The 8,642-nt window shown below is 34.2% G+C and overlaps 1 long non-coding RNA gene across 1 annotated transcript in view; it reads left to right on the top strand.

Moving 5' to 3' along the window:
* LOC110595279 overlaps window positions 1–8,156 on the top strand; it is a 21,921-nt gene extending 13,765 nt beyond the window's left edge. The window contains exon 4 of the long non-coding RNA XR_002481730.1: window positions 8,088–8,156. This is a non-coding gene — a long non-coding RNA (uncharacterized LOC110595279). The remainder of the gene's footprint in view (window positions 1–8,087) is intronic.
* The last annotated feature ends 486 nt before the right edge of the window (window positions 8,157–8,642 follow it).

An 8,642-nucleotide genomic window follows, 5' to 3' on the forward strand; every position in this document is an offset into this window, starting at 1 on the left:
AACTCAAATCATTCTACAAAAAAGATACCTGCATACGTATGTTTGTTGCAGCTCTATTCATAGTAGCAAAAACATGGAACCGACCATATTGCCCATCAAAGCTGGACTGGAGGAAAAAAATGTGGTACATATACACAATGGAATGTTATGAAGCCATAAAAAAGGACAAACATATGGACTTTGCAGCAACTTGGATGGATTTAGAGTCGATCATGCTCAGTGATCTATCACAGAAACAAAGAACAGAGTACCATATGTTCTCATTCATAAGCAGATCTTGGACAATTATAATACTATAAGGAAAGGATTGACAGTAGTGGGAAACTGTCGGGGGTGGGTGGGATTGGCAGTTGAGGGAAACTGCTGTGGGAGGCACACCTCATCAACAAGAATAATCAACATTTGTATACCTAACAATGAATCGTACCCCACATCTTTATAATAAAAGGAAAAAAAAAGTTACACAAGCCAAGAAAGGGACGTTAGTTAAAAACTAGTACTGCAATGATAGAATTAAAGTGGATAAGAAGATGAACTAATAGTATAACATCAAGCACCAGTATTGTTCAAAACAAACTTTGCTTTTTGGGTTTTATCTACCTTGCTGGCATCCTGTTGGCACACTTTGCCTATTCACACTTTTCCCTTCACATAGCTCCCCATTTTAAACACAGCAGAAAAATACTTTGAGAATATCTTCATCAATGCTTTTATCTTATTTCCCTTCCTTTTCTTTTCTCTTCTTTCTTTCCTTCATTTATTTATGGAAGCTTTGTTCACCCTACTAGAAGACCCTATTCTGAACATAAATAGTTTACCTCACCCTGCTCATCTTTATGACAAGGAGTTCAAGTAGCATCTGGTGAGACAGACAAAGTAACTACACTGTTACCCTTCTTTACCCTCATCATCACCCAGCTATCTCTCCTTCCCCTTCCTCTTTATGACTATTTCCTCTTTTCTTTGGACCAGAGATATAAAATCATTCTTGAAATTAATTAAACAGAAGCGGACCTCCAGCAATTTTTCTTGCCCTAAAGTACTCAAACTCCTCACTTAAAACATGAAAAGAAAGGGAATTGTGAATTTAAACATTTTTAATTTTCTGATCCATCTTCTTTATTAAGTCAGGGCTATGCAACAGTCTGCCACTCTATACAGCACTTGTCAGGAATGTGAGAAACCATTAAAAGAGAAAGAATTTTAGAAGATCTAAATTCAAATTACCTTGATGACAATTAAAATAACCACTATTATTGCGTAGTAAAAGGTTAGGTGGAAAAAAGGCAATGATAACCAACTAAGATCTCAAGCGGTATTAATCTATCAGAAATATCTGATGAACAGTGACTCCAAGATATGTTAGGAAAGATATTTTAGCTCTCTTGCCTGAATCTATCTCACAGAAACTTGGGCTACAGGTTGGAAATTTCTTATTCAAAATGCTTGGACTAGAAATGCTTGGGATTTCAGATTTTTAAAATATTTTTTAAATATTTTCATAATATAATAAGCTATCTTGAGGATGGGACCCAAGACTAAACACAAAATTCATTCATGTTTTATATATACATTATACACATAGCCTGAAGGTAATTTTATACAATATTCTTTTTTATTTAGTTATTTATTTATTCTTTCTTTCAATAGCTTTAAGGGACACCAATAGTTTCTGGTTACATAACTGTGTTGTATAGTGGTGAAGAAGTTTGGGTGCACTTACATCTGTGCACATTGTACCTGATAGGTGATTTTTGTCCCTCCTCCACCTTGAGTCTCCAGTGGAAGACCTCTCTTGAGATTGGTTATTAGTGAACCTGCTTCACAATTAATAAGATAGCAAAAGCTTGGGAAGGGACAAGCTTGAGAAGATCAAGATTTTTGTATCAGTATGGCTAAAAGTCAAGAATATGGGGTCCAAGAATTGATAATTATATTTGCAATTGTGGAAGCTGTTAGTGATCTGAAAATAAATGGGCTCAGTGGAGTGTTGGAGGAAGAAGCCTAGTTGAAAAGGATTCAATAACAAATTGGAAAAGAGTAATAGTAGGTGGGGAGCAGAGACAAATCTTTCCAGGGCATCATCTAGAAAATGTAGAATAAAAAGGGAGTAGTGGGAGTTAATTATAATATATTTATATGCTAATGAAAATGATCAATTCAAGGAGAAGATCTTGATGATGCAGGATAGAAAGGGGTGATTTGTTGGAATTATGTCCTAGAATGAGTGAGAAAGGACAGGGTTATCAAAGTAAAAGGGTGAGTCTTAGTTTGAGAACAAACAATTTATCTGTAGGAACCAGTAGGAAGACAGTTAAGTGGGTTCCTGTGGCAGTGGGTGTTTTGCGAACATTTTTTCCCAATTGTTTCTATATTCTCAGTAAAATAAGAGGAAAGATCCTCAGCTGAGTAAAGATGAGGAAGAAGATGTTAAAGGTTTAACAAATAAGATATTGTAATCTAAGAAAAATGAGTAAATGGAAAATAGATAATGAAACGCTTGGGATTATTGGTTCCATATGATATTAGTGGTCACAAATTTACAGTTTTTCTGGAGACATTCTCTGCCATGCATATGCAGACCTGAAGTGGTTGAAGAGTTGGATTTAATAAGATTAATGGTTAGGCAACTACAACAGAGGGAAAATGGGGCAAGGGAGATAAAGGATATTGGCAAGGAAGTAAATATAAAAATGGACCATGAAATCAATACTGGATAGAGAGGAAAATAAGGACATGAGACGGTGGAGGGTTAAAAATAGTGAAAATGAAGAAGAATGAATAGATTGTAGGTCCCTACAAAGTTGAAGAAGTATTTTTACATAATTCTAGTTATCAAAATGAGGTAATTATGCTTAAGGCATAGTGAATCCTAGAAATAGCGACTTCTGTAACTTATTAGGTAATACATTCCTCTCTGCTCCAGAACTCAAACGTATCCTTTCCTGCACTATTATTTATTAAGAATTCATACTTAATTCCACTGACTGCCACTCAATTTTAATGTATAGTAAAGAGTTCCTGTACCATGTATTATGAATCAATTTCTTTCAACTTTATTTTCTTCTAATAAAAAAAAAGAAAATACATCTGGTTTTCTCCACCAAGACTTAATTTTTATGGTAAACCTCATCATCATAAGCCCCCAATAAACAGGATAAGGAGGAAGAATTGGCAGGCTAAAGAAGATGATTGAATCAATTAACACAGAACAAGCACGTAACAAATTCCAATACTCATTTGTGATTAAAAACTCTCAGCAAGTTAGGAATAGAAAGAAACTACTGCATGTAATATAGAGTATGTTTTAAAAACCTGAAGTATTTTTTATCAATTATAGCAAATGTCCTACTCTAGTGGGGTTGTTAATAATGGGAGAAGCTGTGCATATATGGGGAAAATAGGTATATGGGGACTATATGTTCCTTCCACTCAGTTTTTCTGTGAACCTAAAACTACTCTAAAAAATAAAGTTCATTTAAGAAAAAAAAAAAAAAACTACAGCTGTCATTCTTAATGGTGAAAGACAGAATGCTTTCCTCTAAGATAACAAACAAAGCAGTCATTCAATTCTTACCACTCTATTCAGCATACTACTAGAAGTTCTTGCCACAGCAATAAAGCAGAAAGAGAGAGAGAGAGAGAGAGAGAGAGAGAGAGAAATACAAAAAAGACACCTACATTCGCATGTTTATAGCAGCACAATTCACAATTGCAAAGATGTGGAATCAACCTAAATGCCCATCAACTGATCAGTAGATAATGAAAATGTAGTGTGTGTGAGTGAGTGTGTGTCAGTGAGTGAGTGTGTGTGTGTGTGTGTAATGGAATACTATTTAGCCATAAGAAAACTAAATAATGTCTTTTGCAGCAACTTGAATGGAACTGGAGACCATTATCCTAAGTGAAGAAATGAAGGAACAAAAAAATAAATATCGCATGTTCTTTCTTATAGTGGAAGCTAAACTAAGGGTCTGAAAAGGTATATGGAATGGCATAAAGGACATTGGAGCCTCAGAAGATGGAGGATAAGAAGGAGGGGAATGAAAAATTACCTATTGGGTACAGTGTATACGCTGTAACAGGTATACTTAAAACCAGACTTCTTCACCACTATGTAAAACAGCCATACACCAAAAACCATTTATGCCTCTAAAGCTATTAAAATAATGAAAATAAAAAAGAAATGAAAGGCATACAAATTCAAAAAAAATTCATAAAACTGCCCTTATTTGCAAATGGCATGATTGTGTATTTAGTACATCCAATGAATCATACAAAAATAAAAGTCCTGGGATCTAAAAAGTGATTTTAGTAAGGTCACAGAATATAAGATCAATACAAAAATCAGTGTTATTTCTATATGCAGTAAGTCCTCACTTAGCATTATCAATTGGTTCTTGGAAACTGCAACTTTAAACCAAATAATAAGGAAGTAAGCTATTTTTTTCTCACCAAAAGTTATAATGAAACAACATTGAACAAAATGATGTTATTCCAGTTTCTAAGACCTCCCAATGACATTAAGTGAGGACTCATTGTAGTAACAATGAACATATGAAAGCCATAATTAAAACATCCATTTACAATCAATCCAAAGAAAATGAAAGAATCAGGTATAAATTTAGCAAAACATGTATACTATCTCTATACTGAAAATTGCAAATCCTGATGAAAGAAGTCAGTGATGATCTAAATAAACAGTGAGACATACCTTACTCAAAGGTTGGAAAACTCAACATAGTAACGATGTCAGTTTGACCCAAATTGATCTGTAGGTGTAAGACAATTATTATCAAAATCCAAGTAAGTTTTCTTTTTTAGGTACTGGCTAGCAGATTCTAAAATGTATATGAAAAATGCAAACCCTAGAGTATCTTTGACAATCCAAAAATAATAAAATGAGAGGAATCACTCTACTTGATATTAAAGTTTGTGACAGTGACAGTAATCAAGACTGTGTGATATTGGCAGAGATAGACCCAGAGATTAATGGAACTGAATAGAAAGCACAGAAATATATCCACACAAATATTTCCAACTGATTTTTTTTCAATTGATTTGTGGCAAAAGTACAAGAGTAATTCAACAAAGGAAGGGTAGCCTTCCAACTAATAGTGCTGGAACAGTAAGCGGTCATTGAGCAGAAAAAAATTTCAACCTTAACCTCACATATTATACAAAAATTAACTCCAAATTGATAATGGACTTAAACGAAAAATATAAAACAATAAACCTTTTTTTAAAAAAACAGAAAAAAATTCTTCATGATCTAGGACTAGGCAGAGAATTCTTAGATATCATCAAAAGCATAATTTATGAAAGGAAAAGTTGATGAATTATACCTCATTAAAATTAAAAACTCCTGTTTTGCAAAATAACCTGTTAAGAGGATAAAGAGGGTAACTGAAAGACTGAAAGTAAATATGTGCAAGTCATGCATCTTCCAAAGGACTAGTATCTAGAATATATAAAGAATTCTCCATGTTCAATAGTAACAAAACAAATAATTCAATTAGAAAATTGACATGCACATACATGTCACTGAAGAGGATATACAGATGGCAAATATGCACATAAAAAGATTTTCAGCTTCATATATAATTAGGGAAGTGTGAATTAAGCCACAACTAGCTATTAGAATGCTCTAAATAAATAAATACAACACCAAATGTTGGGAATGATGTAAAGAAATGGAATCATCCATGCATTGCTGATGAAAATGTACGTGATACAGCCACATTGGAAAGTAATTTGGCAGCTTTCTTTAAAAACTAAGCATGGAGTAGCCATACAACTCGCAATTGTATTCTCCAGCATTTATCTCAGAGAAACAGAAATTAATATTTACACCAGAACTTACACAGAAATGTCTATAACAGAGTTTTTCATAGCAGTAAAATATTGGAAATATCCCAGATAATCCTACAATGGGTGACTAGTTAACCAACTGTGGTATAGTCACATATAACCCATGAAATAACACTCCAGCAATAAAAAGGAGTAAATTATTTATAACCATAATTTGGATGACTCCAAGGGAATAATGTTGAATAACAAAAAAACAATCCCAAGAGGTTGCGCATAATATTTATTAAAGGATAACATTCTAGAAATGGGAAATTGATTGGTGGTTTTCAGGGGCAAGAGATAAGAGTGAGAGGGAGGGAAGAGAATGTAGTTATGTACGGTGGCATAGATGATTCTAATGGTGATGGGATTGTGTCCTAGATCTTGACTCTGTTGGCGATCACATGAATCTACACGTGATAAAACTGCACAGAACTAAATACATACACACACACTCAAACAAATGTGTGTAAAACTGGTGAAATATGAATAACATCAACGGATTTTAATGATCAATTTTCCAGTTGTGATATTATACTATATAAGGAGGACCCCCCAAAACAGAATTTAATTATAAAAAATTGTGTATTTATTCTTACCTGTTTAAACTTCAGTCACCTTCTAAGTACTCTCCATTTGACACAAGACACCTATCGAGAAGCTATTTCCACTGCTCAAAATAGTTTCCGAACCCATCAATTTTGATGCCTTTTTGCTTCACCTCTTCCACATCAGCAAAACATTTCCCTTTGAGGACTTTTTTTCATCCAGGGTGAAAAAAAGTCACTCGGGGTGAGATTGGGTAAATAGGGAGGGTGGGGTATGGGAGTCATGCCGTTTTGGGTCAAGAACTCCTGAACATTCAGCACGGTGTTGGCAGGTGCCTTGTCATGGTGGGAAAACCATTCACTTGTTTGCTGCATCTTAGGATGTTTCTTCATAGTGACACAATCTTCTCTAAACTTTGAGGTAAAAACTTTGCTTGACCATTTGATCCAGAAAAACAAATTTCAAGTGTACTACAAGAGTCCTGCTCTCCAAAAGATAATTCTGTTTTTTTGGGGGGGTCATCCCTTGTAGTTATGCAAAATGTTAGCATTGAGAGAAAACTGAGTGATGGATGTATAGAAACATTCTCCATTTTTTATAACTGCATGTGAATCTCAATTATCTCAAAATAAAAAGATAAATAAATAAGAGGCAGAAAAAGGAGTGGCTTTCCAATGGAGAACTGAAATAATCTGAGCAATCTTATGCTCTAAAAAGGGAAAGTATGCAATAAAAATCAAACGATTATACATCTGTTAATTTTATTAAAAGTGACACTATTTTGGGCAAAAATCAAAGAAATAAAAACAGCAGCATGCTTTTTTTAGCTTTAGCATTAGGCTTTTAGACTATCTCTGGCCTTTTCTCTGGCCAAAGAGAAAGAAATCCTCAGATCCACTCTGAAGCCTTTCTTAGACTGAGAAGCCTCTGATAGCATTTCAAAGCAGCTTAGTGCCAAACATTCTTTGAGTATCCACTGAGTCTGTTTGCAACTTAATAGAAAGTTTTTTAAGTTGCCTTCTGACTATACACACAATGGTTCTCTTTTTATCTGGTTCCTGATTACTCTCTGACCTTTAACAGAGAGGGAAACATCTTTCAGCTCCTTCCAATCCATACTAAAATTTAGATGAGAGGAAGCATCCTCAAAGCTGGATTATCTGACTCCCAGACCAGTGTTATCCTCCCACTGTCTTCAGCTGCTTTTGTTCACCACCGCCCCCACCCCGCATTCAGCCATTTCTGCATTCTAAACTGCCAGTTCTTAATGATCTCTATACTTCTGTAACAATTATTACTTAATAAATGTGTTTATTTTAAATCGAAACATATGTATATCCAATAAAAAACACTAATTTTAAGTGTAACTTTAATGCATGTTAACAAATGAATTCATCCCTGTATGACCATCATCATAATCAAATTACAGAATTTTTCCATCACCCCAAAAAGTTTCCTTGGCCTCTTTCTCTGGTTCCCAGCTCCAGACAACCATTATTTTGCTTTCCATCACTATAGATAAGTGCCTGTTCTAGAATTATATTTAAATGAAAGCATAAAGTGTGTATTCTTTTGTGTCTGACTTCTTTAACTCAACATAATGTGTTATTTATCTATGCAGTTGTATATATTAGTCTATTTTTCATATATGCTATATAAGTAGTATTTTATTTTGTTTATGCTTTCAGTCGTTCATGGACATTTGAGTCATTTGTGGTTTGGGACTTTTACAAATAAACCTGCTGTGAGTATTCACATATAAGTATTTGTGGTCATATGCTTTCATTTCTCTTGGGAAAATACCTAAAAGTGGGATGACTAGATCTAATGGTAGTTGTATATTTATTTAACCTTACAAGAAACTTATTTCTCTTTCCACCAGCAATGTATGAGAATTTCAGGTGCATTCTTGCTAACACTTGCTTATTTTTTTATGATAGCCAGTCTAGTGGGTATGTAGTCATATATGACTCTAAGTTGCATTTTCCTGATGATGAATAATGTTACAAATCTTTGCCAATGCTTATTAGCATACATACATTTTTTTTTTTTAGAAGTCTCATTTTGTTGTCCAGACTGGTCTTAAACACCTGGGCTCAAGCAATCCTCCTATCTCTGCTTCCAGAGTAGCCGGGATTACAAGCTCATGCCACCTTGCCAGCTCATGTATCTTCTTTTGGGAAGTATCTGCTCAAATCTTCTGCTTATTATTTAATTGTGTTATTTGTCTTCTTATTACTGAG

Source organism: Carlito syrichta, unplaced genomic scaffold (assembly GCF_000164805.1).
Source record: "Carlito syrichta isolate Samal-C Ts95f unplaced genomic scaffold, Tarsius_syrichta-2.0.1 Scaffold288927, whole genome shotgun sequence".
Taxonomy (NCBI): domain Eukaryota; kingdom Metazoa; phylum Chordata; class Mammalia; order Primates; family Tarsiidae; genus Carlito; species Carlito syrichta.